Source organism: Misgurnus anguillicaudatus, chromosome 4 (genome assembly GCF_027580225.2).
Source record: "Misgurnus anguillicaudatus chromosome 4, ASM2758022v2, whole genome shotgun sequence".
Classification (NCBI taxonomy): Eukaryota; Metazoa; Chordata; class Actinopteri; order Cypriniformes; family Cobitidae; genus Misgurnus; species Misgurnus anguillicaudatus.
Genome location: NC_073340.2, coordinates 8,493,409 through 8,503,709, shown reverse-complemented (window position 1 = coordinate 8,503,709; position 10,301 = coordinate 8,493,409).

Below are 10,301 nucleotides of genomic sequence, written 5' to 3'. Positions count from 1 at the left end.
AAGAGACGCTTGTGTTTGCCAGATACTCACATAATCTCATGTATAATCAGAGTTTAGTGTTAAGGGAGTGCCTTGCGTATATTTTGTGAATGTGAGCGTCTCTTTTATCATAAACGGTGGTTTACATGACGCAACAAACACATATTTTGAAACACACATGACACTCCGAACACATTTTTTGAATTTGCGCCCCTCGGAAGAGCCGCCACTGGTTATAAAAGATGGAGTGCTATTCACCATAAACCACCCAAACACATTGTATTACACCAAAATTAAGATGTAATATGGGCTCTTTAAATGCACTGTATACTAGGATCAGCTATGTAGCTATTTCCTATAATAGCTCATTCTGTCGGGGCAATATAGCCTAACAGGTGATGAAAAGGTAGCTGTTTTTTATGTTTTGGTCATTCAGAGAGAGCCATAATGATGATTTATTTGAGATCTGTGAAAGTTCTCCAATTTAATGTCTGCTGTCTCAAGCTTGAAAACGCGACAACTTCATCACCGGGTCTGTGACTGCTTTGCTCCATTGGTTAATGACACTTTTTATCTTTACCAGGGGGATCATAAATGTCTCCCCATAGATGTGGTGTTTTCACTGTGTAATTACCCACCATATGGGGGATAGGCTCAAGAGAATGATTAAAGCCAGATAAAGTATATATTTTTATGATTCTAGTTTATACGTTTACATTTAATCACCATGCAGAGACTTTAACCCAAAACGAATGAGAAAAATTTAATGTGATCACTTTAATTCATAAAACAGGATAGAGAATTTAGCAGTATCACAACAAACGATTGCAAAAATAAACCACAAAAGCTAAAGAAGTGTAAAAAAAATAGGTGAAGACTTCAAATAGCTAAATAAATCAATAAAAATAATTTTTTTTGAATCAACTTCTAAGTCAACAGTGCATCATGATTTTTCTTTTTTGTCTAAAATAAATCAAATTTGTAACCAATTTGTAAGGCCTGATAATCAGATTAAGAAACATTCATAACTTGGTATTATCTTACCAAAAAATAATAACAATATGTGTCTCCCTTTGAACTGTGCATCATGGTTTTCCAGTCTTCAGCACTGGGTCAATAAGTTTTTGAATGGAACTACTGGTCATAAGAGACTATGGGGTCATCCAGAGGTCATCAAGACAATCATTCTTTATGAAGTCAATCATAGCATCCAACACGTAGCGCATGTCTCTGTGGGCTTTAAAATCAAGTGACGAAATGAGTTTCTCTCGATTCTCTAAATCACATAAAAATTCCATGATCCAAGACTGCCATCATGAAAATTCGATTTCTACTAAGCAATATTTTCCTGGTCTGATGTGATGAAAGGCACCAGTTGTCATTGTTTCTGCTGGCAATAACCAAAAATGAAAAAGCAAGCCTAGGAAACAACAGCAAAAACAATTTGACCTGTATAAAGGGAAATCTTGAAGATGTTTGTATTATGGAAGTGCGGTTGTTCCTATGGATTATTCCAAATATGCCTCCATAGCTCTTCCTCAGCACATGCTCAAGCGCTCTTTGTTTTATTACCAGCTCCTCCCTTTAGACATTACCACACGTAATTTCGGCTCAGGCGGAATGATTAGCCAACTCCTTGACATTCCAGGAGTCAAATCCGTTTTTATGGCCCTAAACGGCAACAGACCCAATGACCCCCTTTAATTACACAGAGTCAATGTTGTTGCATTCTAATCTCATTCCAATTACAATCAATAGCTCACAGCTATAAATTCATTCTCTGACAATGCATTGAAAATGTTGGACCACAGTGTAACCATTTCTGTAATGGTTTTAAATAAATGCTTATGAATTAAAGAAAGATATCATGCAAATAAATGTGGTTGTTTTAAGCCTTTGTATGTGCAAGTAAAGAAATTATCTTTTTTGCACAGAAAAGCAGTTTTGTATCCAATGATTTATGACCTTCCACGGCTGGAAAATGATTGTCTAATAAAAAGTGTTGTATTGAAGTTGAAACACTGTTGCTATATGGCATAGAGAGAGCATACAGTTCAATGATTCATAATGAGTGAACCAGTCGATAGGAGAAGACTCTGACTTTATTAACGTCTTTAATTAGACAAGGATCAATATTTACTGTGACATTCTGACAATGAAGGGGATCTGACACAGTGACACACAATGGCAGACAATCATTTGGCAGAATGAATATGAGGAGGTCTGATAAGTGGGGTTGACATGTTTTCTTTTGATCAGGGTCTTGTGTTTAGGTTAATTTCACTTTAATGACAAAGGAAAGGTTATATGTCAGTTAATAAAATGCCATTTTTACTTAATGTAATTTCTTCGGTTTTTAACTAATTTAAATGTCTTTCGCTGCAAACCCCTCTAAGTGCATGCACGCCTTTTTTGGCAAAAACCTCCACTTATATAAAAGAATTACTTCTCTGGACAAAACAGAGTAAACAATTGTAAAATTACTAACGATGCAACTTGAAACATGCAAATGATGAAAGTCAGAATGTAAAAAAAAATGAACCACACATTATAAGGCGCTGTGATGCATGTAACTGGCACATTGGTGTTGTATTCAGGGCCAAGCACTCATAAGGACACAAGTTTGAATGTGATCCAGTGTCTTTTTGAACGCCGTCATTCATCTAGGTTGTCTTCTGTGCACTTAGAGGACTTTGCTGAGAAATTGACGTGGCGTTTAGCAAATTCTGCCAAAGTGGTATTTCTCAATTATTAGGCTGGGATTAAGAGATTTTGAAGCAAAGTTATTTAAAGAAGGTAACTACTGAGAGCATCTGATCGCACAAATTTCCGTGCGATAGTCATAGAATTTTTTGCTAATTTTTCTCACGGATTGCTTACTCAACTGTTTTGTCCTATTTTCTTACCATTGTCGCTTCGCTTTATCGATTTGCATAAAATGACATCCTTACCCAAACCCAACTCTAACCCCAACGCCAGGAGACAATTGTTTAAAGTTTAGAAAATATAAAACAATAAAGCAGAAAAAATTGTATAAACCAATACTTAATACTAGCGCAAACACAAAATCTAACCCTAAACCGAAGCGACAATGGTTTGAAAATAAGAAAAAGCATTTGAGTAACCAATCCGTGAGAATGCCACGGAAAAAGGAGCAAAAAATTCTGTGACTATCCCACAGAACTTTGTGAGATCAGGTTGCAACATATGCATCTGAGCTCCTTATATCATATTTTATGAAACAAAACTGAGGATGAATGCTTAATGTTTACACACACACACACACACACACACACACACACACACACACACACACACACACAAAAGCATTGAAACAACCCAGCATTAGGTATTTTTAACCCAGCAGTGTGTTCTGTCCAATATTTACCCAGCATGAGTTAAACAACCCAGCATATTAAAATTGCAGGTAAATAAAATGTTACCTAGTGAAGGCCGTGGCTTATTCCTTAAGAGCCTAACAGTTTGTTTTAAGTGGTCAACATTACAGTTTTTTATGTTTTTTTTTGTTTTGTTCGCAACATATTGGGTTTTTGGTTGTATTTGTCTGTTGTTTGTATACAACATGTTCTGAGTAGTCTTGTAAGCAACTACAAAGGACAAAAGTCCTTGCAGTTATACATCATCCTCTTCTGACCTGTCATAATCACAATCGGATTCAATGTGGTTTTGGATTAATGGAGTGAAACACAAAAGCAAATCTCTTTTAACATTCTATCATCGGATTAACAGAGAATAGCATGAAGTAGATCCTCTAGGGAACAAACATTTTTGTTCTCAGCATATTAAATACGGGCCTGTTCTTGTGGATTTTCTGTAGATATGCTTAATAAACACAACAAGTATTTAAATCCATCGTATTGTCCTGTTAGAACAACTCATAAACGAGAAAGATTTAACATTTTGAGTACTGGGATGAAACGAAATTTATGTGCAATAATGAAATATGTAAGTACTAAAAATCTAAAAAAAATTGGGCACATGATGTACAGAATTTATAAGAAAAAAAAATCTGTATTGTTTTCTAAGTTTGCATTGCGTGTGTTTAAGGGTTAAAGTATTCATAAAATTAACTATAAAATTAATTAATGTCTTGGCAGAAAATTGCAGTATATTTTCTGATATTTTACTACATTGTAAAGAATTGAAAGATAATGCAATATCTTTAGTTTTGTAACAGAATGTGTGTATAAAAAGGGACATTTCACAAGACTTTTTTAAGATGTCAAATAAATATTTGTTGTCCAGAGAGTACATATGTGAAGTTCTAGCTCAAAATATCATATAGATAATTTATTATAGCATGTTAAAATTGACACTTTGTAGGTGTTCAAAAATTTGCAGTTTGGTGTGTGTCCTTTTAATTGCAAATGAGCTGCTCTGCACTAAATGGCAGTGCCGTGGTTGGATAGTGCAGATTAACGGTACGTTCACACGGGACATAAGCGGTAACGCTTCCCATTCACTTTCAATGGGTGACGTCATGCGTTGCCGGACTAAATTGTGGATCCATCGGCGCTGCGTCAGTACCGTTGCTCACGGCAGAAATTGAAAATTTTTCAACTTTCAAGCCGCAACGCGTGCGTCAGCAAATCAGATCGCCTTATGCAAATAACCTAGGCAGAGCCAGCCAGTTACGTTTATGGAAGACCGGAGCATGTGTTGCGGCCACTGTGATTGGCCATTGGCCACGCTTCAGACAAGCCTTCCGTCAAGCGTTAAAGCTTTCACCCTGTGTGAATGTACCATAAGGGGCGGTATTATCCCCTTCTGACATCACAAGGGGAGCCAAATTTCAATGACCTGTTTTTTCCACATGCTTGCAGCGAATGGTTTACCAAAGTCACTGGGTTGATCTTTTTCACATTTTCTTGGTTGATACAAGCACTGGGGACCCAATTATAGCACTTAACTCTTTCCCCGCCATTGACGATTTATCTCATCAAATAAGAGAAAACATTTGCATAAAAAAGTGTTTCTGAAAATTTTTATGTTCATCTGCAATACTGCGATAATCCACTAGATTGCGCTTGCCCAATTTATTAAAATACTGAAGCCAAAACGTTATTTACTATTTTAAACTCTGTGTATGTTTTGATAATCGTTCTGAATCTGATCTCTAACAAAATTCCTTCACAAAAATGCAATTATTTCAGCTTTTGCTAAACATAAATTTATATTTGAAAGAAAAATACCCATATTTAAGAGTTTATAAGCAGAGAAGAAAATATAGATGGAATGAAACGTTTTTCCCCATTTTGTTTGTTTATTGTTTGTTTGAAAGCAAAGGGTCTGTTCTTTTATTTTATATATTTGTATGTTTATATATTTTTAGAAGAACATTTTTCTGGAAGGCATTTGGTGAAACTTTTGTGAAAATCACAAAAAAATGCTGGCAGGAAACTTTTCAAAAAATGGCTGGTGAGTAATGAGTTAAAAATTAAAAAAGTAATATTTTCATAAAATGTCCCCTTTACATTCTTAATAATAAAGGTTTTCAAAAATGGTCTTTGTCTGGCTGTCCCTTTGTGTCTTTAGATTTTCTTTCAAATTGCTTTAATCTCTCTTTAAGCCTATTATAGGGTTAAAGAGATTCTTCACGATGCCGCATAGAGGAACCATTTTTGGTTCCTTGGTGAACTATTAAGTTAAAGATTTTTACCTTTTTATAATCTTTTTCAGTAAAAAGAACCATGTTTTGTGAAACAGAAAGGTTAAAATATTCTTTATTAAACCATTCAAACAGTTCTTCTATGGCAGAGATTTTTAATCTTTTTCAGGCCAAAGACCCCTCAATGGATATAGAGGAAGAGCAGGGATCAAATGCAGATTGAATTTGCATACTCTGTTACGATGGTAACGTTACAAATATATTAAAATATTTTGGGGCATATACTACATAACATTGTAATTTAACTGAATATATTTTATTATTTTATTTGTAATTTTGTTTTATTTAGCGCCTGATAAATAAGATTAAAAACTGATGAAGATAATTAGATTCCGTTTATCTGGATGAAGTGATTTAGCTTTCTGCCATTTGTGTCATAATATCTGCCAATTAGTGTAATTAATGCCACTAATTAGTAAACCATCATTAATACAAGACTAATGACATGTACACGAGCAACAAAGACTTCATTTATAGCATCTGCTGTCAATTCCATAGGCAACAATGGCTTACATCCAGGCCCATTATAAACACTTGAAATCATCATACAAAATGGGGTATTCATGTATAATATCATTAATTTGGGCTCAGCTGTCAGCGAATAAAAGACTTAAGAATTTTGTAATTACTGGTGTCTCATGCCTTACAGCTAAATTAAACACAGCAAAGCTTTTCAAATCTAGCCAAGTATCCTTTGTAGGAGAGTTTAATAAAAGATCCAATAGATTAAATTCTAATCTGGGATAAACAAGAAAGAACGTCCACAAGTCATGCAAGTCAAAAAACAATTCCAAAAAAACTCCAAGGAGTCTTAAGATGGCTTCTCTCCAGCATGCAATTGAACTGCTATTAATGAAAACTTCAAGTACAACCTAGACAATCTGAGAGGAAATCATATTTTAATTCAATCCACTTGAGGCCGGTGTGCAATCAGACAGTACACTTGATTTAAAGAGCTGGAATTGGCCGTCACTGCAGAGGATTCATTATGCCGCTCCCCACATCACCCCCGTAAATCAACGAGCTGTCAATAAATGTAGCCTTTAAATATTAATAAGAGGGGCTCCTTCCTTTATAAAAAAGAGTCTCTGGTGAAAGAACACATCCCTCCGGCGGTAGTTTCTGTATTAGTCATTTCTGCACAGCCCGACGCAATCATCTACTCAGCGTTTTTTTAGTAGGCCATTTACCACCAGTAAAGAATGACAGATAATACAGAAAACCTTGTCTTTTTTTATTGATGCGTGTGCGTTAAAAACGTGATGCCCTGTAGATGATAACAAAAATTGTATTTGGTGTTGTAACAAAATGGAAAAAGCTTATTAAAATAATTTTTAATTAGAATCAATAATATTAGACATTATAAAATGTTATTCAAGAAAATAATTATGTTTCACAAAAGGTTCCTCAGATCATAAAAATGTAATATTGTAATGTAATATAAAATATACTCATTTTCCAGCTCCCCTAGAGTTAAACATTTGATTTTTACCGTTTTGGAATCCATTCAGCTGATCTCCGGGTCTGGCGCTAGCACTTTTAGCATAGTTTAGCACAATCCATTGAATCTGATTAGACCATTAGCATCACGCTCAAAAATAACCAAAGAGTTTCAATATTTTTCCTATTTAAAATTTGACTCCTCTGTAGTTACATCGTGTACTAAGACCGACAAAAAAGTAGCAATTTTCTAGGCAGATATGGCTAGGAACTATACTCTCATTCCGGAGTAATAATCAGTGACTTTGCTGCTGTAACATGGCTGCAGTAGGCGCAATGATATTACGCACCGCTAGACACCAAATCATTGAACTTTGTCAGTAACAGTGAAACTTACGACAGTAATTGGCTAACGATGCTTTTGAAAAACGCCACCAGAATGAGAGTATAGTTCCTAGCCATATCTGCATAAAAAAATTTCGGGTCTTATGCTGCGTTTACACCAGCCGCGGTAGAGGCGGCAAGCGTGGGTGATTTACATGTTAAGTCAATGCAAAGACGCAATTAGGCATCCTGCGGCGCGATAGGCGTGGCGCGAATGGCGCGGCACGTGTGACTTGAACGTTGCCGCGGGAAACGCGCAAGTTGAAAAATTTGAACTTCGGCAGATTTCCGCGGCGCGTTAACCAATCAGGACCTTGCTGTATTAGTGACGTGATTACAGGAAGCGAGCGGAATCTCAGCAGAGTCGCAGGTTCCCCTCCCATGACGCAAATTTCCGCGTAAATGTCTCGAAAGACTAGAATTTCACGCATGGCTTTTACGCGCAAATAAAGCGAGTAAACTCAAACGTTCAAGCGTCCAACTACTATAGCGCGTTTTTGCCACCTCTACCGCGACTGGTGTAAACGCAGGACTAGTACACGATGTAACCACAGAGGAGTCAAGTTTTAAATTGGAAAAATTTCGAAATTCTTTGGTATTTTTTTAGCGCGATGCTATGGTCTAATAAGATTCAATGGATTGTGCTAAACTATGCTAAAAGTGGTAGCGCCAGACACGGAGATCGTCTGAATGGATTCAAAAACGGTAAACTCAAATGTTTTACTCTAAGGAAGCTGGAAAATGTGCAAATTTATAAAAAAAATTGCTGATGGCCAGTTTAATTTAAATGTTATTTATTCTGGAGCCTTTGGACCACATAAGGAATTGGCCAACAGTTCATCTAATGATGAAGATTTTTTCGCTTCTTTGAAACTGACAACACATGAAGCTAAGGAAGCTGGAAAATAGCAAATTTATAAAAAAAGTGGAGTGTCCCTTTAAAAATCCTTTGACTGAATGGTTTTTCAAAGAACCAAAAATGGTTCTTCTTAACAAATGAAGTTAAATAACTTAAAATAGGTTTAATTGACTTGCAAAACTATGTTGTTTTAACTTCTAGCTGCATTTGTGGGGTGGTACCCTCAAAGGTTCATTTTTGTACTTGAATGAGTATTGAAATGTTGTACCTTTTAAGGAACAATATTATACCCTAAGGACCCTTTTGTGTTATTTAAGGAACAATTTTGCACCAATTAAATTTAAGAGGTATACAAAACAGTGAACTACACCTTTTAAGGTACACAAGATTCTTAAGGTACAGTAATCTACCCAAAAAGGTACAACATTGTATTATGTTAAGTCTAAACCTGTAAAGGTACAAATCGAAACCTCAGGGTTCCACCCCAGTGACAGAAAGTAGTTTTGACTAGGTTCCCCTATATGGTATCTCTGGAAAAAGAACCTCATTATAACCTTTTAAGAGTGTACATCTTGTACTGTGTCTAATGCAAATTTTTACATATAAGATGTTGGTGAATTAGCATTATTCATTTGGCTGTCAGTTTTCAGTCTCGACAGAGCTGATGTGAATGAAGGGTCAAATCCCTGTGGGTGTGAGTGACCTGTCGGATAAAGACTCGCGGAGGCCAGCTGGACTTTAACTTGGTGTCACGGACCCTTCTTATTGTTGAATTTACATAACAACGTAACAGACTGTATTCATTAGAATCAAGCAGCCATGTGAGTGATGTGTACGCTGTCGGGCATCTGAACCCGAGGTAGTACCTGACCCCTGAAAAGTGATACGCTGACTGATTACACGTATCACTCAATATTAATATTTTGGTATTGTGTTTTAAAAGCTGTTGTGTTATAATAAACTCAGGTGTATAAAAGTCATCTTTCTAGTTCACTGTTCTCTTTAAATTGAAATATGAATATTGAACCGAAACATTATACAAAACATTAGTAACCATTTATAACTAAAAACATTGAAGTATCACCATCATGTACATTTTTGTGGGGCAATCGATAAAGCTTGGGCTACATGCAAGCTCCAGAAAGATTTTTTATACAGTGAATACTATCTCACACTGTAAGAAAAAATACAAATGGTCCCAAGCTGTGACTTGGGCAGTACCCGTTTAAGAGGTCCTAATATGTGACCCTGGACCATAAAACCAGTCATAAGTAGCATATATTTGTAGCAATAGCATTGTATGGGTCAAAGTTATGGATTTTTTTATGTCAAAAATAAATAAATATATATATATATATATATATATATATATATATATATATATATATATATATATATATATATATATATATATATCATGTTCCACAAAGATATTTAGTACTACTGTAAATATATCAAAAATTTGTTGCTGACAACTTCATTTAAACAACTTTAAAGGGACATTCCACTTTTTTGAAAATATGCTTATTTTTCCAGCTCCTCTAGAGTTAAACATTTGATTTTTACCGTTTTGGAATCCATTCAGCTGATCTCTGGGTCTGGCGCTAGCACTTTTAGCATAGCTTAGCATAATCCATTGAATCTAATTAGACCAAGTTACATCGTGTACTAAGACCGACAGAAAATTAAAAGTTGTGATTTTCTAGGCAGATATGGATCTATACTCACATTCTGGCATAATAATCAAGGACTTTGCTGCCGTAACATGCCTGCAGAAGGCGCAACGACACCACCCAGTGCCTGAAAAAGTCTCCTTAGTAACTTTCAATAGCAGGGGACTATTTTCGGCTGCTGCGCAGCATCATTGCGCCTGCCGCAGCCACGGCACGGCGGCAAAATCCTTGATTATTACGCCGGAATGAGAGTATAGCTCCTAGCCATATCGTCCCA